The 26,427-nt window shown below is 41.6% G+C and overlaps 1 long non-coding RNA gene across 1 annotated transcript; it reads left to right on the top strand.

Annotated features, from left to right (window-relative positions):
• The first annotated feature begins 1,204 nt into the window (after positions 1–1,204).
• LOC110363389 (uncharacterized) lies at positions 1,205–26,427 on the top strand. The gene is made up of 3 exons (XR_002421428.2): positions 1,205–1,382; positions 6,420–6,476; positions 26,349–26,427. It is a non-coding gene; the product is annotated as an uncharacterized LOC110363389 (long non-coding RNA).

The following is a 26,427-nucleotide window of genomic DNA, read 5'->3' as shown; positions in this document are numbered from 1 at the left end:
GAGTACCTTGTAGCACTGCGATTCTGGCTTTTGAGGAAAGCAAAAGTCTCTTTCAGTCTCCAGTTACGCTCCAGTTAAGTGTCTGCTCTCTTGTGATGTAGAAATTATCATCACCACTTTCAGAAGGAGCAGTTGCAACAAAGAGATGTTAAGAGGCGGCATTAATAAATTATGCATTTCGTCCCTTGGGTGGCATGCAGAACCGGAGCTGATGCCTAGGATCCCAAGACAGTGCAAAGGGAAAGTGTCGTGTAGGAGTGATCAGAACTTGCCAGGAAATGTGGAGAGGATGCTTAGAAACACTCCCTACCCCTAAACCTGGTGCAGTGTTTCAGGATAGTAGAGGAGTGTTTCTCTTTAGCTGAGATTTATAAACCAGAACCTTTTACAGCTGCACTGTAATTGCAGGTGTAGCACTTCTGCTTAATGTAATTGGCTACCATTTAGTCAGGTAGTAGCAAACATGTATTCTCTTCAAATGCCTCCTCAAGTTAAGGAAGTTGAAATCCATATTGTCCATTTGCCAGGACAGTATCCTTATAAAACAAATTCACAGGCTTTTCCTGTTAAAGCTGAGACACGGCACAGCCACAAATTCAAGCTGCTAGGGCCAGACAGAGCACAGTTAAGATATTAGTGTAGAGGAAAGATGTAGTTTCTGCCCTCAACAGCACTGTAGAGTCAATAGATATATTACACAGAGTCAATTCACTAGATATATTACATATGATCAGTATACTTCTGTTTTATGTAAAATTTTGGGTGTCATCAGAAGCAAAATTTAAGTGTTACTTAAGACCAGACCAGGCATTATTTGTAGCACAGTTTAGAACATCTGTACCTTCCTTTGGCCTAACTACTTCACTGGATCTGGCCAGAGGTATTTTCAGAGAAGAGATGATAACTCCGGATTCTTGTTTGCCTGTTCTTTGCTTTCACTGATGACCACATCTAGCTAATTTATCCTTCTCTTAAGCATAAAGACTCTTATTCCCTATTTCACTTCAGTAGTATGGATCATGTTTCGTGCTTAAATACGTAATTAAAAAAATTTGACAACTCTAGTGTTCCTCTTGGGGAGTAGGAGGTTAGAGAGGTAACAAAGCTTCTCGTATAATCTAAGATGAAAAGTGCATTTTCATAGTCTACATTCCAATACTTTGTTTTGTGTTTTTTTTTTTTTTTTTTCAGGAGGAATGAAATAGTAATGTTAACTTATGGCTTCCTGCAGGTGTTTGTCAGGCATCTTTAATCTAGAGAAAGAAGCACACAGAAGAACTGCGTATTTACTAGACTGTTAACAAAAGAACAACGCTTTTAAATGGCTACTTCACCTGTGCCCTGAACTTCCTGTGCTGAGCTTACTGTGATTGATTTTACAGGTAGGTTTTCTATATAATATTAAACTATTTCAGTCTATTGGCTGGTTGCCCAGGCAGGCCACATGAAGAGACACAGACAATGTTGTTTTGTTCAACATAGACTTTTACTAGGTTTTATAAATCAACCTTTCATTTTCAGAAGTGCATGTGGAGAATTTTAGGGCTACTGCTACTGTTTGACAGAACCCTTGATTGCTGGTACCATAATCTAAGAACTGTTTAGTCCTGTTTGCAGATACAGGACTCTGTTATTTCACTGTTGGACTTGCAATCACCTTGGGATTGCAAACAAATGTATTGTAAAGCATTTGCAGTGTCAGGGCTCAAATTATTTAGCATTCCACTTGAATTTCTGTTGTAATTTCTACCATAAAATGTTCTTTCCTTCTCCATGCTCTATCTAGGTTGAAGTCATTCAAATGTACAAAAACTGGGAAGTAGTGATGCCAATTGCGCTTTTTTGAGTTTTGCTGTTATGAATTGGAGGTTTTATGTGTATTTCCTCAAAGATTTACTGTTTAGGTTTGTTCCCTTTCATATATTTTTTTATCCCTTTGAAATATTTATTCTATAATCTAGTGACTGCATAGAACACAGGTTATTCAAGAAGCACGAGTTGCAGTGTGCATGTTGTCTTCTGCGTAGCTGTGTGCTGTAACTGATAGTCTTTGGAGTCAGCCTGCATGCTCTCCCAATCATGGCAGGAGTTGGTTAGCTGAAATAAGTAGGAAGAACATACAACCTTACCAGTGTAGGTAACTGTAAAAGAAAACGGTCCACATGGGCTTTACTCCTTTTAGAATGAGAAGAAGCCTAAAAGGTTGCCAACTCAGACTATTTTCCTGTCCAACTACATAGACTCTGGTTTTGCTAGGTGAGGGTCAGTTAAATTCAACTCATACTGAATTGAACTGTATGGTTGGGCAAGGCTGTGAAAGAAGTGTTTACAGAATTCTGGTGCCTGGAAAAGAGTGCCCCTGGAGTACCAGGGGCAGGCTGTGATTCTGAGTGACCTGTGGAGACCTTGGAAGGAGCTGCCAATCATTGTTAAAAACTGTTAGCTAAGCCTGGGGAAGCTTGCATTTATTGCTGGATGTTCAGTAACGATAGAGTCCTAGATCTTTTTGTTGAATAGGGTAAAATTAATTAACTGCAAGTTTCCAGACCAGTGGCTAGGAAAAGAGGTCATTTATGACATTTATGGTATTCCCTAGAGGGGAAGCCAGTAGGAATGAGAGTGTAATCTGCCATCTCTGACCTGCACCCTCAGTTGGGCAGTAGTTTACCTTTCAGCACTCTGCCTAAAGGAAGGCTCAGCACAGTGTTACAGTTTTAGCCCTCGGTTTATCTGGTGTTAGGTTTAGGGTTTTTTTTGACCCTCATGGAAGAAGGAATGGTTAAGTTGAAACCCTTTTCTTGCTCTCCAACAGAACTCGTCTGTTTGATTCATGGTACCTCAAGTTTGTATGTAATTTTGCTTACATTATGATAGGGAAGTACACTTCCATTTTAAGATATTTAATTTTAGAGTGTTCCTTATTTTGTCCTCGTTCTCACTTGCAGAGGATGCTCCTGATTACAGGTAGTGGCCTTAGCTGTATCCTGCTGGCCATCTAATGATATTAGGTATTTCTGACTTGACTTTGTTTGGCCTGTGGAGTAATCACAGTGTCAGCAGGTGTCTGAGAATAAGCATCAGGCAACTGGAGCCTGCCAGTCTTTAATCTTAAACTTTCCAGAGAGAAAAGCCATTAGCTACATGCAGGGCCTCCTCTAGATGAAAACTGGGGTACTCTCTCTATCAGTGATTTATCTATGGATCTTTTGTGTGTGGTTCATGCAGTATAAATCCTTTGTGTTCCATCAATGGTTGTGTTCCCCAGAACAGAAGAAATTCCTGAAAGCATTTCCTGAAAATAAAGGCATAAGAAATAAATTATATCAAATGTTATAAATACCCATATAAATGTAAGTTGGAGAATATTTGTGAAATTGAATTTCCTGTTGTAAACAGAGACCAACCAGCCTTCAAAGAATATAGTCCTCTGTCTCTACCAGCATAGCATGTCGAACCTCACGGGCGATTGCAGCCAGTTTGGCAGAGAGGAAAAAGTAAAAAGTCTAATACATTTTTATACTTTTTTTTTTAATACACACACATGTCTGAATATAAGCAGAAGACCCTTTTAATGGTCTGAGGCAAATTATGCAGCATAAACAGAATGAGTTAGGCAGGAGAGAAGCCACATAGAGCTCAACCAAGAGCATAAATCCATAGGAAACCAGGTTTCATTGTTTCCATTCTCCATGAAACAGCTTGCTTGTCTGCTCTTTTCAATCATCTCCCACCTTCTACTTCTTCAAAAAGAAAAAAGTGTCCTTGAAACTGCATGACATTTTGTATGGTATTCTTATATTTTTAGTAGAAGAAGCAAAACGCATTCACTCTGGAAAAAGAAAATCCCACTTGGTTCGTTGTGGGATGATAAAAATAAATTAACTATGTTAATCTGTTACTTTGACATAGATACTTGCCTGGAAATTTCAAATTTCAACTGAATTCTGCTGTGCACTGGTTGTCAATGGAATAACCTGTAATTGAGGAAGAACTTAATTATAGTACAGAATAAATTTGATCATATTGCTAAATTTTTCAATTGCTGTTTTTTAAGGTGTAACAGTTTTGTCAAGAAAATGTCATTCTTGTGATTCTTGGTTTACATAGGCAGGAACGTAAATGAATTTCTATACTACTTTGAGAGACAGTTGGCAGAGTGCTTGGTACAAGCTGCTGTAGTGGAACAAGTGCATCAAACAGTAATTCTCATAAGACAGTTCAATCTGAGAAACCATAGGATGGAGTGAATACAAAAATCCCAGGAAAGCGAGGCAAATTATCACACACTGGGGCCTAATCTCCTTAAACACAATAAGAAGAATATCCAAAGTTAACAAGCATGGATAGTTAAGAGAATGCAAACAAAAGCCAAGCCAGTCCAACAAGCTGTAGATATAGATGTATTTAGAAAAACGTAGTTTTCAGATTTATTTTCCTCAGAGAAGCTTCTTTTTTGATTAACAGCTTTTATGCATAAAGGATGCAGTGGTAAGCCCTGCAGTATACTGGTGGGCAAGGGTAAAGCTGTTCCAAGAAGGTCTTCATGTCTCTGGCATCCACAGGGAAGAGGGCAAATCCGGGGTGATAACAAGGGCTGTTGAGAGTACCTGAATCTGGTAGCTTGAGAGAGGAGAGGCTGCTCCTGCTCTCTGATCCCCCATTCAAAGAGTAGTGAGGCTGAGCTATTCCCAAATAGACACACCCACACACAGTATTTGTATAGACATACACATGATTTGCCATGTAGATCAACACCAACAGAAAACACAGCATAAACAGTAGCAATGGATTCATCCTGTTCCCCTCTCTGGCTGATCAGGGTGAAAGCCCTTTAATAGAAAATCGCAGATATTCATACCTATATATATTATTCCTACTTATAGGTATATTATACTAAGACGTGGGTATGCCAATAGATTGATTCTTGCTGGCAGTGAGGAAAAGCAAATTATACACCTGGTCCCTCAGCTTCAAGAATTTAATTTCTCAGACACTTAGTGTCCTGTTTGTTGTTTTAAATTGGTTATTGGTTTCAAAAGTTATTAAGTCTTGAAGAAACTGAGAGATAGCATAACTACAAAATTAATTTCCATAAAACAAGTTTCCAGTTTTTCCAGGATTACTCACACTAGTGATACCTTGAAATTATGTCAGTTAGATTTTATTATCCAGGAAGATACTAATCACCATAAATGAAGTTGGCAGAAGATTCCATAAATTGTTTTCTTGTTCTTTTGTATATTCACTTTGGGTTAAAGCTTTTGATCATTCCGAGTCGAAAGGGACCATTATGTACATTTATTCGTATCTGTGTTCTAACAGATGCCACGAAATATTACCCACTTATTCTGTGTGAAGCCTAATACATTATGGTTGTTTGAGGGTTTATCTTTTAGAAAGATATCCAAGTGGGATGCTGAGGAATCTATTATACCAATACATTTCAATGAAATATTCCAGTAATTACCTTAATTTAAAATTTGCATTTTCCTTCCTGTTCAGATTTTTCTAGCTTTGGTTTTCAAGCAGTGAATCTTGTTATGTTTTTTTCTGTTTAATTAAAGAAATTAGATGCCATTCTACTAATCTGATACTATGTGTGCTTACATTTGTGCCAATATCAAAGAGATGCCTGTACCTTGCTCTTGTTACATCTTCCCCCTCACCCTAGTTGTTAGTTTGAGGGAGACCCTGTACCCCTGCTCTTGTTAAAAGAACAAACACATTTTCCCAAGAAAATTCAGTCCCTAGTAGTTACTTCTCTATTCCTTCTTTTTCTACCAAGAAAAGAACAAAGGAAAGAAATTTTGCCAGCTAAATAAATTCCTCTTAGTGCCACCTGTGGTTTTGCCCAGCCACAATGAGGAAAGTCACAGAGGGCAAACAAACAGTCCATTCTTTGCTAAAATCTATACAAATTCTGCCATGGCTGTCAAACATTTCTTGCCTGATGTGAAAAACAAAACTCTATTTCAGCATTAGCAGTTAATGGTATTGACTTTGTTGAGTAGCCAATTCAGCTCAATATTACTGGGAAAAAAAAGTAATTTGAACAATCAGATGCATAAAATTCCTTTTTTAAAATGATAAAACCATCTTTGTGGTTACCATTTGTTTTGGTTACTATTTTTATCATATGTTTTCTAGCTTAGCTGCATTTGTCATGTTACTAGTAACGTAGTTATGCTTAACTTCTCCTATAAACCTTTGTAGAGGCCTGTGTATAATTCTGTTTCTGTCATTAGAAATTCTGATTCATCAGTTTAGATTGTTGTTCTGAAGTCTTGGTTGCTAGGAACAGTGGTTTGCCTCCTTGCCAGGAACTGAGGATTTATTTTCTTCCCAGAAGAAAAGCTTGTTATTTACTTGTTTGTAATATGTGCTTTGTCTGCATGACTGATATTTTGATCCATTTGTAGGTTAGGTGTTTTTCAAGTAAAAGTCCTGCATGAATGAAGCAAGTGGATCAGCACCAGGTGGGTAGAAATATCATTGCAAGGCAATACTTTTAAGATTTAAAATTTAATAAAAGATGAAGCCCTGCCTTAAGACTTCTTGTCAGAGATGGGCAATTATCCTGCAAGCACTTACATTTGTGTTCAGTCGTGCCACTGTTAGTTGTCATAATGGGTCCATGGACCAGGAATATCATGGCTGGTTTCTAGGGGCTTGGGAAGGGTTTGAGATTAAACCTTCACTCTCGCTGAACAGCACCTCCCAGCTGGCTCCAAGGCAGGCCCCGAAACACTAATGAAGGGACTGTCCACTCCCCCTGCTCATGGCTACTCCATCCCAGATGACTGTACAACCTTTGCCTACACAATCTAGTCATGTCAATGGATCAACAGCGGACTCCTCATGCTTGTCCACCCACCCCTGACTCTACACCTCGGGGCAGAGCAGCTCCAAGACAAACCCTTACATGTGCAGACAGACACTCCACAGAACGCTACAGACAACATGACTCAGACCACAGAAAAAAGCTCAACAACAAGAATGGCTCCTGGACCATAAACACCAATGAGCACAAAAAGATACAGGGCAGCAGTGATGAGGCAAGGAGCCTCTACTGCAACCACAGAAGAAGGAGTTGAACGTAACAGCCCCTAACGAGACAGAACTGCCAAAACAGAGACGATGCAAGCGCAAAAAACCGGTTGCAAGACCTAGCAACTTCAGAATGCTGGGAAGAAGTGCTAGTCCCTTAAACTGGAGGGCTACAGAACAGAGGTGCTGACACAGCCTGGAACAAAACCATAAAACACAAGCAACCAGAAATGTCCAAGGCACAAGAACCAGCTACACTTTCGGCTGCTGATGCAAGAAAACCAGCCGCCGGTCGGCACTACACCAATCGGCACCGGCATTCCAGAGTCTGGGATGGCACGCCAGACGCCTGCCGTGCCCCTTGAGCGCAACGAGACCCGAGGATCATCTAACAGGCACAAGGCAAGCTTCCCAAACTACAGAACAACAGGGACACACAGGCTGGACCTGCCCAGCACAAGCTGGCATCACGCTGAAGTATTCTCTATCTCTTTTACTCACTCAAAGGCGACTGATCCTGGATGGGTAAGAAGAAGTGCAGCCACCCACCCCGACTACGAAGTGCAACCCAGACACTTAGGAGCACCTGAAAAATGTCTACCAGTACTAGTCGTTGCTCACATTGGCTTAGTCACCTCTGCTGCCAATATCCCACCTACTCATTGCTTTGCATCTTTATAATAAAAGTAAAACAAAACCTGTAAGGCAGTCTTACAGGTACCACTCACATGCCTGCAGAACCTTATGGCTCAGCCTTTTGCATCTTCACAAACAATATCAAACAAGTCACTTTGATGCTGCTCTGTAGCTGGAAAAAGGTCTTTAAATAACTATGGCTGTGGCACCCAGCTGGATGGTGAACAGATAGATACACAATTTAAGTTGGAGATTTAAGTAAAAGGCACAGAAAAACATAGCTCACAGTTCTGGAAGGTACATTTGAACGATCTACCAGGGGCTGCTGCATGCTGCAAAGGTTCTAGGGACAATGCAGTGCTCTGTGGGTAATCGGGAAGGCGATGAGCCACCCCATAGCCTGAAAGACACTCTGCCTTATGCCCCTGCTGCTTCCTTCGGAAATGCCTAAACTCCATCTACAGATACACACTAGATGCTCATCTTAACCCCTACTAGATAACCTGACCATCAGTCCTAGGAAGAGAGATTATATCAGCAACTTGGTATACAGCAGCGCAACCAAAAAACAATGCCCCATCTTCAGTGCAGTCAACAATTACAGGAAAATACAAAGCACCTGGGAACCCTGGAAAGGAATGGGGAGCCCCGGGGAGGCATTGGGAACCCTGAGGAGGCGCTGGGAGCCCTGAGGAACCAAGGCAAGCCCTGGGGAAATCTTAGCAGCTTTGGGCAATCAAGGTGAACCCTGGGGATGACGGTGGATCTCAGGGGAGCCCCAGGGAGATGAGGCGATACCTGGGAACGGTCTGGGGAGCCCTGGAAGATGAGGGGGTCCCTGGGAGACCTTTGGATTCCTGGGGAGGTAAAGTAAGCCCTGGGGTATTTTTTTAGGAGAGGTGCTTATGGAATCTAATTCTGCTTTGTCATTCAGTCCTACTCAGAATGTACTCGTGGTAGAAGTTAGACAGTATCTGTGGTCTTGCTAGAAATTTAGTGTAACACAATAGCATCTTAATTTTCTATAGGAAATTTCAATACACAATATTAATGATAATATGATTACTGTATTTTATGGGCTACATTTTCACTTACTGCACTTCATTTTTGGGGTGGGTTGCTGCACTTCTTAGTGGTACCGGGTCTGTTCCCTTTGGGCAGGTAGAGGGGACAGGGAACTTTTCAGCGTGATGCCAGCTTGTGCCTGGAGTTGATAGGTCTTGCAGCCCAGTCTTCTACACTTGCGTTGTCTCTGTTTTGGCAGTCCTGTCTCACTAGGGGCCATTACGTTCAACTCCTTTTTCTTCTGGGGTTGCAGTAGAGGCTCCTTGCCTCATCACTGCTGCCCTGTAGGTTCTCATGCTCATTGGTGTCTCTGGTCCAGGAACCATTCTTGTTGAGCGTTTTTCTCCAGTCTAGTCATGTTGTCTATAGCGTTCTGTGGAGTGTCTGTCTGCGCATGTGCATGTTTGTCTTGGAGCTGCTCTGCCTGGAGGTGTAGAGTCAGGGGTGGGTGGACTAGCATGAGAAGTTCGTGGTTGATCTGTTGACATGACTAGATTGTGTAGGCAAAGGTTGTACAGTCATCTGGGATGGAGTAGCCACGAGCAGGGGGAGTGGACAGTCCCTATATTAGTGTTTCAGGGCCTGCCCTGGAGCCATCTGGGAGGTGCTGTTCAGTGGAAGTGAAGTAGGTTTGATCTCAAAGCAGTTAAGGCTTTCATGTACGGGGCTTAGTGTTTGGTGTACTTTTTCTAGTGAAAGGCTGTAGTTGGAGTCTAGCTTGTATTTCTAAATGGAAAGCAGACCTCTGGAAGGGTTAATCAGCTCATCAGCATGTGGGTGACTTCCTCAAGGGATAGAATTATATTTAAGTGTAATGCCTAATGATCAGTGGTATGCAATGTCCTCTGAGAATACAAGTCACCGATGTCTCAAATTGTTGTGATCAACACAAAGCCAAGTTCTTGCACATAGCTCAGTCTTATAGGAAGCACTACTACTGCACAGCCACAGCCACACATACATATGTAGCCTTGCATGTTGTCCTTCCACTAACTTATCCTGTCTCTTGATTCATTTTGCCCTCTTCTGCATTTGTTTTTACATTTTTATTGCTGTTTTGGGGGTTTTTTGGGGGGGGTTGTTTTTTTGTTTCTGGTTTGGTTTGATGTTTGTTTGTTTGTTGGTTGGTTTGTTTGTTTGTTGGTTGGTTTGTTTTATTGTTTACTACTTTGTAACTAAAGCTGCTGGAACTCATTCCTTCCTGGCCATTGGAATCGAAACAGAAGATGGGCTTCACCTCAGACTCCAGCTGCCTGCCTCAGGGGCTGGGAGCTCTGGGTGGCTCCAGTTACATCCGATCAGTGTGAGAGACAGCAGATTCACTGCTGCCCATGGCCTTGCAAGTCTCAGCCCTGTCTCTTCCCAACAGCCTGACATGCTTACTGACCTTGAGAGGGAAGGGGCTCTTTAGACCAGGACTGTGCTCTCTCCCATTCTCACCTGCATGGGCTCACATCTTGTAGTTTCAGCAAGACCCACTGATCTCTTCAGGTCCATTCCTGTTACGTCATCTGTTATTTCTGCTTCTGCTATTGTCTTTCGTAGTTTTGTTCAGAACTCTATCTGGAGGCAAAACCTGACAGTCAGATAGTTGAGGATATTTTGTGCTTAACCGTGCATGTTCTTTCTGCTTTTTTTTCCAAGTGTTATTTGTTATGTAATCCTTGTACTTCACTGTTCTTTCCTTTGAAGTTCTGTATGCGATTTACACAGATTAGTGTAATTGGTGTGAGCCTGCTCTGGTGGAACAGGTAGAAAGTTTATAGTACAGTTTCACAGATATTAACAGAATAGCATAGTTGCACTGCCTGGGACATGAACTGGCTTTTTGTCATGTGCTTTTAACTGTAGGGTTAATATCAGTGATCTCATAGGAAAGAGATGTCACGTTAAACTGGCTGCTGCCTTTATCTTGTGTCGTCTGAATTTCAAATAGCAAAATTGAATATCTTAAATAGTCTTGTGGTGTTTTGTTGCAATAGTCACGGTTCTCAGTTTTCTCTGTTATATAGTTCTCAAGTAGGCTGCTTCTATTATCTGTTTCCTACTCCAAGAAGGGATGGCATGCCCAAAAGCTTATTCAAGTTTTACAAAAAGCTGTAGCTGTCGGTCTAGTAACAGAAGTTACATTGACCTTACATGCTTTGTCTTGTCCTTAGCTGTAGAATTCTTTATGTAGTCTGTGTTCCTTGAATGCTGAATAGGGAGTTTCAAACTGGACTATAAAGTTTTTATTTTTAATAAATGCACGATGTTGAAAGACATGTTAGTAGTCAGAATCTGGGAGCTGGTTTTAGGTTTCAGGCTTAAGTTTTGTTGAAAGGACGAGGTAGGACCGTTTTTCTGGTGATAAAGAGAACATCTTTTTCTCTAGTCTACTCTCCAGTTAAAGTAATTTTGGACCTTTCACAAGCACTAGAGTCTGGAAAAAAAGGACAGAAAAGAGAAACAAGATATAAAGTAAGTAATGTTTTTGTTCCTGCAGACTGTAAGCTGGTGATGGATGAACTTGCAGAGATTTAAAATCCAGTCCAAATGAACATCTAATGCTTCAGATTATTATCAGATACATATAGGTACCACTCAAATCTAGAGAGATATCTCATATAGGTTTACCATCCTTTTCTGTTGAACTGAAATAGTGTGAGGAAAACTTTCTTTGTTACATCTTATTTTTTGTATTAAAAGAGAAATGGGAGGTAAATTATCTGAACTTTGGAAGATTTCAACACATTGGGCTGCATTTCAGTTTAGAGAGACTGAGAAAAGATAGAGATTTCTTGTTTATTCAATTTATTTTGTCCTTTTCCACTACATACATTGGCTTAGACAATAATACAGAATTTAAATACCAGACTGTGTTTATATGTGCATGTATATGCTTCAGAGGTGGGCCCATGTGAACCTCATGAAGTTCAACAAAGCCAAGTGCAAGGTCCTGCATATGGGTTGGGGCCATCCCAAGCACAAATATAGGCTGGGTGGAGAATGGATTGAGAGCAGCCTTGAGGAGAAGGACTTGGCGGTGTTGCTTGATGAGAAGCTTAACATGACACAGCAATGTGCACTTGCAGCCCAGAGAGCCAACCCTATCTTGGGCTGCATTAAAAGGAGCATGGCCCGCAGGTCGAGGGAGGTGATTCTACCCCTCTTCTACGCTCTTGTGAGATCCCTTCTGGAGTCCTGCATCCAGCTCTGGTGCCCTCAATGTAAGAGGAACCTGTTGGAGCTGGTCTACAGAAGGGCCACGAAGGACAATCAGGGGGCTGGAGCACCTCTGCTATGAAGACAGACTGAAAGAGTTGGGGTTGTTCAGCCTGGAGAAGAGAAGGCTCAGAGACACTTTATAGTAGCTGTCCAGTACCTAACAGGGATCTACAGGAAAGATGGGGAGGGACTCTTTATCAGGGAGTATAGTGATAGGACAAGGGGTAACTCTTTTAAACTGAAAAAGGGTAGATTTAGATTAGATATAACAAAGAAATTGTTCACCACGAGGGTGGTGAGGCACTGGAACAAGCTGGCCAGAGAAGCTGTGGATGCCCCATTCCTGGAAGTGTTCAAGTCCAGGTTGGATGGGGCATTGAGCAACCTGGTCTAGTGGAAGGTGGCCATGCCCATGGCAGGGGGTTGGACTAGATGATCTTGAAGCTCCCTTCCATCCCAAACCATTCTATCATTTTATGATTCCATGTATGTGCTTCTGTCAAGTATACATTATTTATACACACATCTATGTTATAAAAGAATGCTCAGAGACACGGTAACAAGCATTTCCAGTGTACTCTTATTTTCGCTTGTGCATGAAGATCAGCTAGATGTTAACATTACAGCCATTTTGTAGCTATTTGCAGAACATGTATTATTTCTTCTTACTTCAATGTGTCATTGTAATTAATTCACATTGGAGAATAACATTCCATTTTTAATTTAACTAGTTGCATTTCATTCTGAGTCCTTTTTAGAATGTAGCTTAAACAATGACCGTGTCTCATGAAAATATACAACAAGAAAATAACATCTGCTGCATTATGTTGGCAAACACCAGAGCTAATGAATGGTTATAAGGATTGAAACAGATGTCTGTTTACAGTTAAAAAAATATTCTTTACCAGTTTAAGTAATTTCCTAAATTAATTTAACTCTTGTTTGCAGTGTGTGGCTTAAATTGCTTTGCTATGGTGATGCATGATGGAAATGTTGGGAGACTGAATGGTTTCTGTTCCCCTTAAGAAGTCTGACTTAAATGTGACATCTAAGTTGGCTTGTAGAATCCATAAGGCCAATTTGATTTGATGAGGGTTATCTTGTCAGTAGGAGAAAACTTCCATAATTTGCTGAATATAATAATCTACTTAGGAGTATTACAGTTCAGAATGCTAGAGGGTTTTGCTGAAGTGGAAAATGAATGTTTAAAGTAAAATAACACAAATAGTCGTATCATACAATCAACTTATCCTTGGTGCCATCTCAAGGTATATCAAGGATAAGAGGGTCATTAGGGGCAGTCAACATGGCTTTACCAAGGGGAAGTCATGCTTAACCAACCTCATCGCCTTTTATGAGGATATAACCAGGTGGATAGATGATGGCAAAGCAGTGGATGTGGTCTGCCTTGGCTTCACTAAAGCCTTTGACACAGCCTCCCACAGCATCCTTGCTGCTAAACTGAGGAAGTGTGGTATGGACAATCGGATAGTGAGGTGGACTGTGAACTAGCTGAAGGAAAGAAGCCAGAGAGTCGTGGTCAATGGGGCGGAGTCCAGTTGGAGGCCAGTATCTAGTGGAGCCCCTCAGGGGTCAGTACTGGGGCCTGTATTATTCAATATATTCATTAACGATTTGGACGAGGGAATTGAGTGTACTATCAGCAAGTTTGCTGATGACACTAAGCTGGGAGGAGTGGGTGACACGCCAGAAGGCTGTGCTGCCATCCAGCGGGACCTGGACAGGCTGGAGAGTTGGGCAGGGAAAAAAATAATGAAATGTAACAAGGGAAGGTGTAGAGTATTGCATCTGGGTAGGAACAACCCCGGGTTCCAGTATAAGTTGGGGAACAACCTGCTAGAGAACAGCGTAGGGCAAAGGGACCTGGGGGTCCTGGTGGACAACAGGGTGACCATGAGCCAGCACTGTGCCCTTGTGGCCAGGAAGGCCAATGGCATCCTGGGGTGTATTAGAAGGCGAGTGGTTAGTAGATTGAGAGAGGTTCTCCTTCCCCTCTGCTCTGCCCTGGTGAGACAACATCTAGAATATTGTGTCCAGTTCTGGGCCCCTCAGTTCAAGAAGGACAGGGAACTGCTGGAGAGTGTTCAGCGCAGAGCAACGAAGATGATGAAGGGAGTGGAGCACCTCCCTTATGAGGAAAGGCTGAGGGACCTGGGTCTCTTTAGCTTGGAGGAGACTGAGGGGTGACCTCTTTAATGTTGATAAATATATAAAGCGTGCATGTCGTGAGGATGGAGCCAGGCTCTTCTCGGTGACAACCAATGATAAGACAAGGGGCAATGGGTACAAACTGGAACACAGGAGGTTCCACTTAAATATGAGGAGAAACTTCTTCTCAGTAAGGGTGACAGAACACTGGAACAGGCTGCCCAGGGGGGTTGTGGAGTCTCCTCTGGAGACATTCAAAACCTGCCTGGACACATTCCTGTGTAACCTGCTCCAGCGGGGGATTGGACTAGATGATCTTTCGAGGTCCCTCCCAATCCCTAACATTCTGTGATTCTGTGATTCAAAGTGAAATAACATGTAAACAACTTCAGTGCTCTCCACTTCACACATCATATTCTTAGCAATCCTCAGTCTCTAGATCTTGCATCCTCATAAATCTGCTCCACTTCCAGTGTTAGCAGTGTAGGTGCTGATCCTCAAGACAGTGAAAAAATTGCACAGAAGGCACATAGGGGTTTCCATAGGCCACTCTTCTATTTGTCCCTCCTTGCTGAAGAGGCGTTGAGTTTCTTCTTTTTCTCGGGATAAGAAATTCCTTTAAACCTTTCTTGGTTATCCAGATCAGTATTAAGGAAGAGTTTTATTTTTTCAGCTGAGACATGCAGTGTAGAGTTTGTGGTCTGCAATTCGGGACTGAGGTAGCAATGCAGATTCTAGATGACTTCCCTGAATTTGTAGAACTTTTTCAAGTTTCATAGCTGCATGTCCACTTTCCTACAGATCTATGCATTAAATAATACATTTTAACCACATTTTTTCATAATGGTGCCATTAATACTCGAATAACCTCATAATGATATACATTCTCTTTCCTCCATGACTTTTTCTCTGAAGTAGGCAACATTTAAGAAGATTAACTGATTTTTGAGAATGAGTTAGCAAATTACATGTTGTGTTTTATCTTTATCACATACAGAAAAATAGTGTTACAGTGTGTCAATAGTTCACCGTGACATACAGATTGGACTGAATCCAGCACAGGTGACAGAGTAGTAAACAATGCTCATTATTCAATTTAGAATTATGGACATCAAAAAGAATTAAAAATAAACCTGTAGGCGATATTGAGGCTTTTGCTGTTTTGTCAGAATAATCCCTAAGTGTTGCACATACTTAAACAATAAAAGAGGTTAAAAATAGTGCACAAGCTCAGTGCCGCAATATAAACAGTCTTTCACTCCTTGCGTTGTACAAACTTATTGGATTGCTGTATTTTACTTACTGGAAAGTGCAGTCTTTAATTTTGTAGATGAAGTTGTAGATGTATGTCACTGTTTGTTGTAGGTATTGACTTCTTATCATAAAGGATTCTCAGATGCTGAACCCAGGCACATGCAATTAAAGCCATGGGAGGAAGTTTTATGGAATCATTTTCAGTCTCTACAAAGTAGCTTTTCCTGAACTACTTACTACTTCAAAACTACAGGTTTGGGTTTTTTATCCTCTGATCCTAGCTTCTAGCAAGTGTGATGCACTGATTATTTTGTAGGAGCCACTGAACTCTGACTTCTTATTCCTTTGCTTCTTGTGTTCAGTTGCTTCCACTACATTGCCCAGCCAACAGCAGGAACAAGGCATGGGAGAGGGTACAAGTGGAGAAAACTTCTTGTGCTTAGACATGAACAAAGCCATGAATTATTGTTTATTCCACAGTTACATTTTATGGGACACTGGATGTATGTGGAATCCCAGAAAAATTGTGGTTCATGAAAAGGTTTTCTTTGACTTCTTTTTGTCTTTGCAGTGGTGTACTCTGCAATGAAAACAACCACACAAACTATTTTTTGTGTCAGATTTCCTTTTCAGCCTTGTTTCTGCTCCTTAGTCTTCTGCTAGGGTAGGTCTTCAGGGGCTCTGGTCTATAAAAACACTTATATACTTGTGTTCATGTAACTTTTTTTTCTTTCACACAATGTCAGATTAAAAATGGCTTCATTCTCTTATGCCTGGTAATAGCCTATGCACTTTATAGCCTCACTAAAGGCAAAAATAAGAGGCAGAATGTGGCCTCCAGAGTGAAACGGAGCAGAAAGTTTGGCTCACTGTGTTCCGACAGGATGGCAGAATGTCTTTTTCTATTCCTTGCCTTTTATTAATGCGGAATTGGAAGAACTTGTCTTTTGTATATTTTGTCCTGTGAGACGGAGGGACAGATTTAGGAAGATGGAGTACCTACAGTATTGTATGCCACCTACCGTCTCTCCACACCATTTCCAATGTGACACAGTGTGCACTTAGGGTCATGCCATAGGGGACAACTGAACTGTTGTGCTGCCTCCTGCTCTACCTTGGAGCTGCACCAGCATATGAATATGTTGAACAAGAACACAGAACTGGAGTGCACAGGGAAAACTGGAAAGCAGCAAGTCACCAGGAACTACAGTATTGGTCCAGTTCTGAAGGAACCTGAGGACAGAGTTGCTAACAAAATGTCTAGTACTCTCTAGAAAACAGAGGGCTGTCCTTGACATTGGAGAAGAATTGTTTAGGAGGCAGGTAAAAAATAACTATGTGGACAAAGACAGACTTTAGAAAAATAATCTGCTTGAAGCTTTCAAGTTGAGAGGGAAATAGAGGTGTGCAAGAACCCAAATCAGTGAAGCTTTTTGTTGAGGATAACCAGTCTGTTTCAATCTGCTCCTCCAATCTTCCTCATGTGTCATGGAACATAGTTTGGAAAAGAGAACTGGTGGTAAGATATGCTTAAAATAATGGCAGAGAATGAATAAATTCTATATGTCTATGTTTATTTTCCTATTATAAAAATATGCAGATTGTAGAAGACCAACTTTGACTTTGTTGTGGAACTTTTTGCCAAAATGATTTGCTAAGTGTACACTAATTAAAAAAAAAAAATGAACAAACAAAAAAATGAAACGCAACAATAACATAAACACATAGTAATAATTGCTTTTAATTTTTTTTTTTTTTTAACGAAGCTCATGGGATTTTGAAAAGTCTGTACTTATAGAAAAACTATTTCAGGGCATAGTCCATAATAAAGATGATAGTTATTTTTCTCCCCTGAGCTCTCATCTGGGTATCTTTATGGTCCCAGTAAACATGGGAGAATGCACAGCTCCAAAAGGCAAACTCTTTAAAATCAGCTGTGAGTTTTGTATGCTTATTGCAGGTCATAGCCAACAAACTTTGCTTTGGGTAGTGCCTTCCATTGAAGTAAAAACTATGAGGCTACAGTTGTTTATTTAAAAAAAATACTTTCAAACGACCTATGAGGGGTGAATGGAGGAACAGCCTTCTGTACTGTGATATCTTTGTGGAACTGTGGCATGTCTGTGTCAATAGAAACACTGATTTCCTTTGAGCTGCTGACCGTCTTTTGTATAGGAAAGGTACAAGTCTTGCTTGCAGTTTTTTGAGGCTAAGAAAGTACTAATACCTCATCTAAATGATTAGGTTTTGTCTGTAGCATGAAGAAACACAAGGCTGTTTCATGGAAGTTTGCAGATGATAAAAATTGCTGAAATAACAAAAATGAGCAAGGTAGGTTATTTAACAAGAGCAGCCTGTATTGCGTTATGAACTAAGTGTACTGATGTATGCCAAATGAAAGGCTGCATGTTTCAGAAGCAGAAAGAAGTAGATTCCACTTACACTGTGGAGTCTGTCTTGAGAAAGAAAGCTTCAAAAAGGACTGGGGAGGACCAGGGGTTGAGGGATAATTGGTTGAACATGTATTCCTGGTTGTATGCCGAGGCTGAGCAGTCAGCGCGGTCCTTGGCAGTGCAGCAGAGGGAGTCCAGAGCTGGGATGGAGAAGCACATTCTGCCATTATGTAGCATTATTGCGCATGTTACTGGGCTTCCTTGCCCTGTGCTGGTGTTAATACACTTAGGAAGAGAGAGGCTAGAAAATGGTGATGTAGAAAACTCGTTAAGTCTCCCAGAAAAAAGAGGGAAGCTCTCAAATTCACTCATTCAGGTGACTTGAGGTGACTTAATCACTCTTAATACACACAGGAATGTTTGTAGTAGGGCAGTTTTAATGAGCTCTAATAGGGAATTTGGAACAACTCATATCAGAAATAGAGTGCCAGATTTTTTAATGGATGGTAATTAGCTCCTGGGACATAGCAGTCTTGATGGATTTTCTATCACTTCCAAGACCTCAAATCTGATTGTGCACTTCTCCATACAATTAGTTTCAACTACAGCTTATTAAAGTGTTGGGTGAGGGTGTCTGCTCTGGCTAGATGAGTGTTTTCTGTTTTAAACTTACCTGTAGCTGATGTATAGTCCTGGTCTGCAGAAAGTTCCAAGGTTCAGTTTTTCCAGAAAGTAAAAACCGCCTTTGAAATTGCCGATCACTGGAACCTGTGCTGGCAGGAATGGAAGTGCTCTCCCTCATAGGGGTTTTTCTCTCAGACAGCACTAGTGTTTTCATTGTGGTCTCTGCTCACCCTGATCACCTGTGTCCTCACAGGATCTCCAGTGAGACCTGGCAGATCCTTATGTTCTTGCTGCTGTTTGTCATCAGCACTTGACCATGTGAGACTGATTCCCTGCACTATTACACCACTTAGTGCTGCTGGAGAGTCCTGTGAATTCCACTGAATGCTGCCATGGTGCTTTTGGTGTGATAGAATGGAAAAGCAAATCCAAACCTCTTAAACTGTATGTACAACTGTGGAAGGATTAGATGCTGCTCATTCAGGAGAGGCTGTTCAGCTCCATCTTCTGTAACTGTAGCCTTCATAGAATCACAGAATCATTTACATTGGAAAAGACCTTTAAGACCATCGAGTCCAACCATTAACCTAACACTGCCAAGTCCACAATTAAACCATATCCCAAAGTGCCACATCTACACATCTTTGAAATACCTTCAGGGATGGTGACTCAACCACTTCCCTGGGCAGAATCCACTTTTGTTCAGTGTAAAGCATATTTGTTTCAAAGCTGTCTATAACAGACTGGAGGCAAGTGCTGCAGTAACTTCAGCACACATAATTTGCACTGCTGAGGGGAAGTCATGAAATTGCATTTCATCCCAAAAGAGATGAATGTCTTTGGGACACATTCTGCCCTATGATACCTTTGTTACTTGCATGACATTGTACTGGTACAAGAGTACAGTATTTCCCGTTGCTCCTTGCCATATACAGGCTTGTGTCAGGTAGGAGCAACCTGTCTCACATCTCAACAGTCCAAGAGCGAGCTCTAGGAAAATCAAAATCATGTTCAATTTTGCAAGAGGAATGTGTCTCATAGTGCCTACGGTTTTCTCCTCCCCTCAACCCCATTTTATTTTTACTCTCTGCACATCTGCTTCAGTCCTGCCTGCTGTGCTGGAGAGATGCCATCCACAATAAAAACCCCCATCAGTTCACTGGGCACAGAGGACGTTCTGGTAGGTTCCAGAAGCAGTTTGAACCTGACCTTGGCTGAACTTGTCATCTAAAGGTACAAAAGCTTCCATCATTGTAGCAGTTTAGTTGCATCTGTTCCATCTCACAGAAAAATATCTGTGAAGGGAATTATTTTATTAGCTGTAATTTTGGCTAACCACTTTACTCCCTGTCAGAGTAATCTCTCCTACTTTTATGAGTGGTTATAGTAGCATAAATCCTTTAATGTTGTGGGTTTTGGACTAACTTGCTGGTGGTTCATGACAGCAAGGTTTTTGTTTGTTTGGATGTTAGAAGACCAGTGTTTTTTTGGTCAATTTGGTTTGGAGGAAGTTGTTTGTGGAAGAGTCCCCCCTGCAGAGAAATGTATTAGTTCTCAAAGCTGTGTAAGGTCGCTTCCCCAGGCTGTGCAGAATCACACAAGAGAGTGGTGCAGTTAAAAAAAAGAAGAAAGGCATGTTTTCCTTTTGAACATTTTTAATTATTTGATTCATAGAAAGAGTCTCAAAGACTCTTACCTTTCTTCTTAATTTGGTCCTGTTCAGTGTTGTGTTCAGTTCGCATTTTAATCACATTTCAAGACTGATGCAATCATGCGGGAGGGGAGGAAATCATCCATTTACCTTGATGGGTGTGGTGGTAGGTGTCATAGTTGCTAAATTACTTGTATCCCTGACTTCCCAGTGGTCCCAGCTGCACCCTAAGGAGGATGTCTCTCCCTCCTGGATAGCAATCCCTGTGCAATCTCAGGCTGAACCTGTCTGCTGTTCTCAGAGGATGCATCTCTATAATCTCCATAGAGTATGACGTGGAGATGCCAAACCTATAAATGACCTGAGTTGGCATTATCTGCTCTGTGCTTGTCCATGTGCAGATTACAGCTCTGGAATGGAGAAACAGCACAATCTTTGTATTGCAGCCAGGCTCTCAGTTGCAGAAAGGTATCTTGCAGTGCTGACATGCTTGCACTGCATCTGGATACAGAGCATGTGAGGTCTCTGCTCTCTTTGCAGCATCTCTTTGCAGCACCTCTGCCTCCTGATCCCAATGGGCTTCCAATGTGCCCTGACTATCTTGAGAGGTCTAATTTCGTCACAAAACCCACAAGTTAAAGCAACAGTATTGCTCTTGACCTGTCAGGACTCCTAAACCAAATCATTAGCTCTTCTGAACGAAAATGTTTAGGAGTAACCCCTCATTCTTTTAAGCATCCATGGCTTAACAGCTAGTCTCTTGGCTTTCAACAGGGCTCTTCAAAGGCCAGCACCATGGGGTGCTGTGCACAGCTGGATCTGCTTGGTTGTGCGTTCATCCCTGTTAGCAGAGACTGACAGTCCCCAAACCAGTAGATGTTATCAACAGCGGCCTATGAACCTAGTCAAAATATTCCACGTGTTATTATGAGGTGAGGGTGTGAAACTTCAAAAGACTTGTGATCTTCCGTATTTTGGTACAGAGAATTTATATTAACTGCTTCTCATTGTCTTAAGTCTGTGAAGGAAATGGATTTTTATCTTGCTTTTCTAGCTCTATAGACAAAAAGTCCTTAGCTATACATACAGCTGTCAGAAAGTTTATGTAGTACTTTCAGAGTTTTCCATAATTCTGGGTCATCTGTCACACAGTAAATATTGATTTACTGTATTGCGCCACAGAGAGGTTCTGCTAATCCATTAAATACTGACTAGGATTCAATTTTTGTTACACTAACAAGCTTTTGAAGAACAGGGTGATGTAGACTAAAGAGAAATTTTTCCTGCCCCTTCAGCCAGGGAAGGAACTGTTTAAGTAAAAACAAAGATGGGTGCCTGCAGGTAGCAAGGAAGAAGTCAGACAAATGACAGAAAATGCAGGTCCTGCTCAGTTAATTGAGAAATAACAATTCAATCCTGCTGTAAAAGTCTCATGGTCTGGGGGTGGCGGGGGCAGGATGGCAGTGCGTAAGGGTGTTTTGGTTTTTGGCTCTCTGAGCTGGTTTGCCAGTTCTGGCTCCTTGCTATCTCAACAGCCACAGAACACAACCACAGATCCCAGTGACAGTGTGGCTACCGTGAGTTTTCTCACCTAGCAACACAAATACTGTGTTGTGCTGTTTTCTTGTGTTTCTGGTACTGCACACCTATGTAGTATATTTCCTCCCTTCTTCTTGATTCAGGAGAAAGTTCAGTGAAAGGAACTCTGTAGGATTTTTTTACATCTCTCTCAGTGCAGTACAAATGGATACAAGGGCATCATCTACCTCTAATTATGGCTGCAAAAATGAACATAGCTGTCTTGCCTTCTTACAGCTTTTTTTTATTTTAAGTAAGTCAAGAAGGTTTTGGGCATGGTGCCCACCTGCCCTGTGAACAACTTTTGAGACCAACAGGTTCAGGCAGATTGGCGGGAGGGTGTTGATCTCAGAGTCGTTATAATCCAACAGGCTTCAGGAGGAAACCAAAGAGGAGGGGCGACAGAGCCCCTATTTGTGTCTCCATGAGAAAAAAAACCTGTAGTACAGATTTGTGCTGTTTTAGACACCAGAAAATATGCATAGAAAAACAGTATAATGTGCTAATGACAAAAGATTATATAAGCAGCTCTGTCATCCTACTAAATATCAGTAAATCCAACCACAAAACACAGCTTATAATAAAATAGGTTTGATTAGCTTTGCTGCCCATGGAAGTAATGTTTATATTGAGACAAATGCAGTAATTTCCTTTAATGGAGGATGAAGAAAAGCATTTCTGCTCATTTTGGGACTACAGGACACATCTGATATTTTGATTTTTCATCTCGTGTACTCAGAAGATGTGGAGGTGCTCATCTGTTCCTCTGCTCTGATGAGACGGTCCAATTTTCTGTTCTGAGTCTCCTCGTTAACAGAGATTTGCCACCTTGACAGGCTGGTGAGCTCAATAAGACAGCAGAGAACTGTGAAGCAACACCTGATACTATGTACTAAAATCTTTGCCTGCAACGAGTCTGACTAACCAGGTACTTAATATTTAATATCAATATTTACTTTAAAAATATTGTATGTACATTTACATAGAGCAGTAGTGCAACTGTGGAATGACACACCTGGGAGAAGAAGGAACTGTGTATGATTTAAAACTTGAGCAGCGCAGGCCCTCCCAAAGGCCCCCGAGGAGTGGCACAAGGAGGAGGGAGGAGGAGAGCACAGAAGGGGGACACTGGGATAACAGGACAACCATGTTCCTTCCACAGAATCACAGAATCACAGAATCGACTGGGTTGGAAAAGACCTCAGAGATCATCGAGTCCAACCCTTGGTCCAACTCTAGTCTGTTTACTAGATCATGGCACTAAGTGCCATGTCCAATCTCAGTTTAAAAACCTCTAGGGACGGCGAGTCCACTGCCTCCCTGGGCAGGCCATTCCAATGCCTGACCACTCTCTCTGTAAAGAATTTCTTTCTAATATCCAGCCTAAATTTCCCCTGGTAGAGTTTAAGCCCATGCCCCCTTGTCCTTTTGCTAACTCCCTTTCTGTTTGTCCCACTGATGGGTGTCTGCAGGCTCAAGCAGAGATAGGAGACCCAGGGAGAGCATTTACGTGGAAGCCCCTGCTATATGCCCTCAGTGGCACAGTGACGATCCAGCAACCGCAAACTGAGGTCTGGTTGTGATTGAACTGCAATTGCAGCAGTTTAGCCTTTCCCATAGTTGGAGCACTAGGACTGTCTCACTTTTCCATGTGCCTTCCTTGGTGTCCTTTAACATGTGAGACCCCTCAGTCGTTGCACTCTTGGTGGTCTTCACTTACCCAGTGTCCTGGTTTGTTTTGTTTATCAGCACCTCTGTCAAATTTTGTTGAAATTGTCCAAGGCATTGAAAAGATATGTGGAGGACAGGCATCTATGCACAGAAAGCCTGACTCAAAATGTAAACTCAATGGCTCTTGAAACTGGCAGTGGATAGTGCAAACTTGTGTGTGCCAGCAGTTAAAAAATAAAGAACAAAACCAAGGAAATAACCATAAAACGCTTCTTCAGAAGAGTGTGGTCTAGTGGGAGGCAGCACTTTCAGCACACAGCAGTTGCGACCAGTGTATTTTTGCACCCAGTTTTTCTTGTTGCTGTTTGATGTGTTATCTCTCTGGGACAGCACCATACTCTTATTTTGGCTCATAGAATAGACGTAATAATTCTCCTCCCAGAGGTCCTGCTCTTTAGAGTAAGTTGTGTGGTATTGTACAGTGTTTGCCTTCGTTGTTTTTAACAAACTTCATTATATCTCTGCTCTGGACTTTTCCTGCAGCCGTTTCAAATTGCCACAAGGATAAATCAAGGGTGTTTGAATAATGGGTATTTGGTGTGGCTTCTCACAGGAAATAATGGCTGCTTTCAGTATCTGAAGGGGGACATAAAAAAACCTGAAGCCACTGGAAGGACAATAGATGTGGTTTGGATTCTGATTTATTATCCAAATAATGCCATTTAATGCTAGATGTAAAACAATTTGGAAGTGTTAGCTCAAATGTCTAAATTACCAACATTTCCTTCACAGCCTGGCAGTCTCATAGATTATTTCTTCATTCAGTCTTTCTGCATAGGAATAGAAGCACTTCAGGGTTATCACCATTAACCAGAGGTGTGGACACTGTTCAGATTGTACTTCTTGAGTAAAAAAGGACTGCTAACTTCCTTAAACTGTCAAAAAATTAACTTATGTTTAAATGGAAAATCAGTTTACTTTTTAGTTTGATTACTCATCAAAACCAGAAGCGTGTTTGGTATCTATAGACAATTTCTGGTGACAATCCAGCAAATCAGAATCTTGGTAGGATAATATTATTAATATCCCTTTGTTAGCATAATTTTGAGGAAGAAACATGTGAATGCTTTTTCTGTAAGAGCTGACTCAGGAAATAGTATTTTCTGGTTGTGCATCTGAGGAAAACAAGCTTAGACATTACCTAAACAATTATTTTTACTGATTATAGTTCTGCTGGAAATATGCTTACTTTATCTGTAGTTCTGATCTACCAGCCTAACGTACTGTAAACTGTTGCTCCAATGACTGTCAGCAGTTCTGTTGCAAATACAATACTGGATTTGTGGGAGTTCTTACCGAATGTTTATGTGCAGTTTAATACCAAAGCAGCAACTTGAAGCATTTAGTATTAAAATCGCCTTTGTTTCTTAATGTCATACAGGAATAAAAGCCAGGATTTCTTTTCCTCCAACTTGATTTGACATAGGAATACTATTTCTGAATGCTTTCCGTTCATGGTACTTGTTTCTGCTATTTGTCTTTGGGGCTGCTGGAGGTGAGCGCTGCGCTTTGGGCTGGATGTGCTGAACAGTTCCTTACAGCCAGGAAGTTCCATTACTTCATGTGGCAGAATGCAAACCCCCCTCTCGCTCCCTCCCTCCTTCAGTATGGAAGGAGTAGGCACATCTCCCTCTCTCTCTGCTACTTGAGGCTAACAGCTTCTTTTGTTTGGCCCCAGAGCACCCTGGCCAGGGCCATTAGGAGAAGGGAGTGCCGAGGCGCCACTGAGCCGCTGGGCGCCCGCGGCCAGTGTGGGGGATGTTTGGAGGCTTCAGAGGCACCCACAGCCAGTGTGGGGGTGCAGAGAAGCTCCCAGAATGCCTACAGTCAGATCTGATCAGCCAGTATAAAAACGGGATTCTCGTCGAGACTCCACCCGTTGTCACAGGTCTCTCGGAGCACGAGCAAGATACTGCGGCCGAGAGCCCCCCTCCCCGGGATGGGGACCCCGCTTGCCTCGCCGCCATGGGTGTGAGTAAAACTTCTCGCAGGACTGCGAGTATATTTGTACTTTTCGTGCACATATGCACGTGTAACTTTCCGTGCTCCATATGAGCATGTGTAAAATTAATCCTCGCAGAATCGCGGGTGTATTTTCCTTCCGTGCACATTTGCACGTGTAACTTTCCGTGCTCAATACGAGCACGTGTATAAATTATTTCCTCGCAGAATCGTGAGTGTGTTTTCCTCCCGTGCTTCCACATAAGCACGTGTAATATTCCGTGCACATTTGCATGTGTAAGTAAATTAACCCTCGCAGGATTGCGAGTGTATTATAAATTTACCCTCGCAGAATCGCGAGTGTGCACTTCCCGTACTCACTACAAGTACGTGTATCTCTTTGATAATAATCCCGCACCGTGTTCAGGCAAGTGTGTACTTCTCCGGGACTCAGGGACGGCTCCGGCATTGTTTTGGTGAAGCCATGTGCATGCACTCTGTGGACCGCCTGTTGTATTAGTTGCTGCCCCTTAATAATTTTCCTCAACTGATATCCGAACCTTTATTTAAGTCACTTTGGAGTATTAAAACCCTGTTTCTCACCGGTTTATTAAAAGTTGTTTTGGACCCTGTTGTCCCTTAAACTAACCTCGGGGTACCTCCGTGACACTTCACACACACATTCCTAATCACCTTGAAATGACAATAAATATCAGCTCATAAATTATTTGCATCTGCCTATTAATATTTGAGTCAGTTTGGAAGAAGACACTTGTGGGATACTTTTTATTTCTTCCTTGTACATGACAAATATGGATAGATAATCCAAGGTGCTTCAAAGAACTGGTCAGGCAATTGCTTGTTTTCCTCATGAAAAGATTGTGATAAATGAAAAAGCTCGATTTTTATGAAAATCAAACAACCCTAAAAGGTCACAAGTCCCCAAACTATGTAGTGATTTTCTTTTAAGAGGAAAACCAGATCTTTTAATTAGAAGTTTTGTATTTTTACCATTTAGTAATACAGTTTCTTTGTTTTTTTTGTTTTCATAGTGAGTTCAAGCAATTTCAGTTTCTGATTTCCTCCATATGAAAAGATGTATCCACGTACCTTGAAGTTTGTTGCTTGAGG

This window comes from Columba livia, chromosome 3 (genome assembly GCF_036013475.1).
Source record: "Columba livia isolate bColLiv1 breed racing homer chromosome 3, bColLiv1.pat.W.v2, whole genome shotgun sequence".
In the NCBI taxonomy this organism is placed as follows: Eukaryota; Metazoa; Chordata; class Aves; order Columbiformes; family Columbidae; genus Columba; species Columba livia.
The sequence above is the reverse complement of the archived record's forward strand: the minus strand, read 5'-3'. Positions and strand labels throughout refer to the sequence as shown.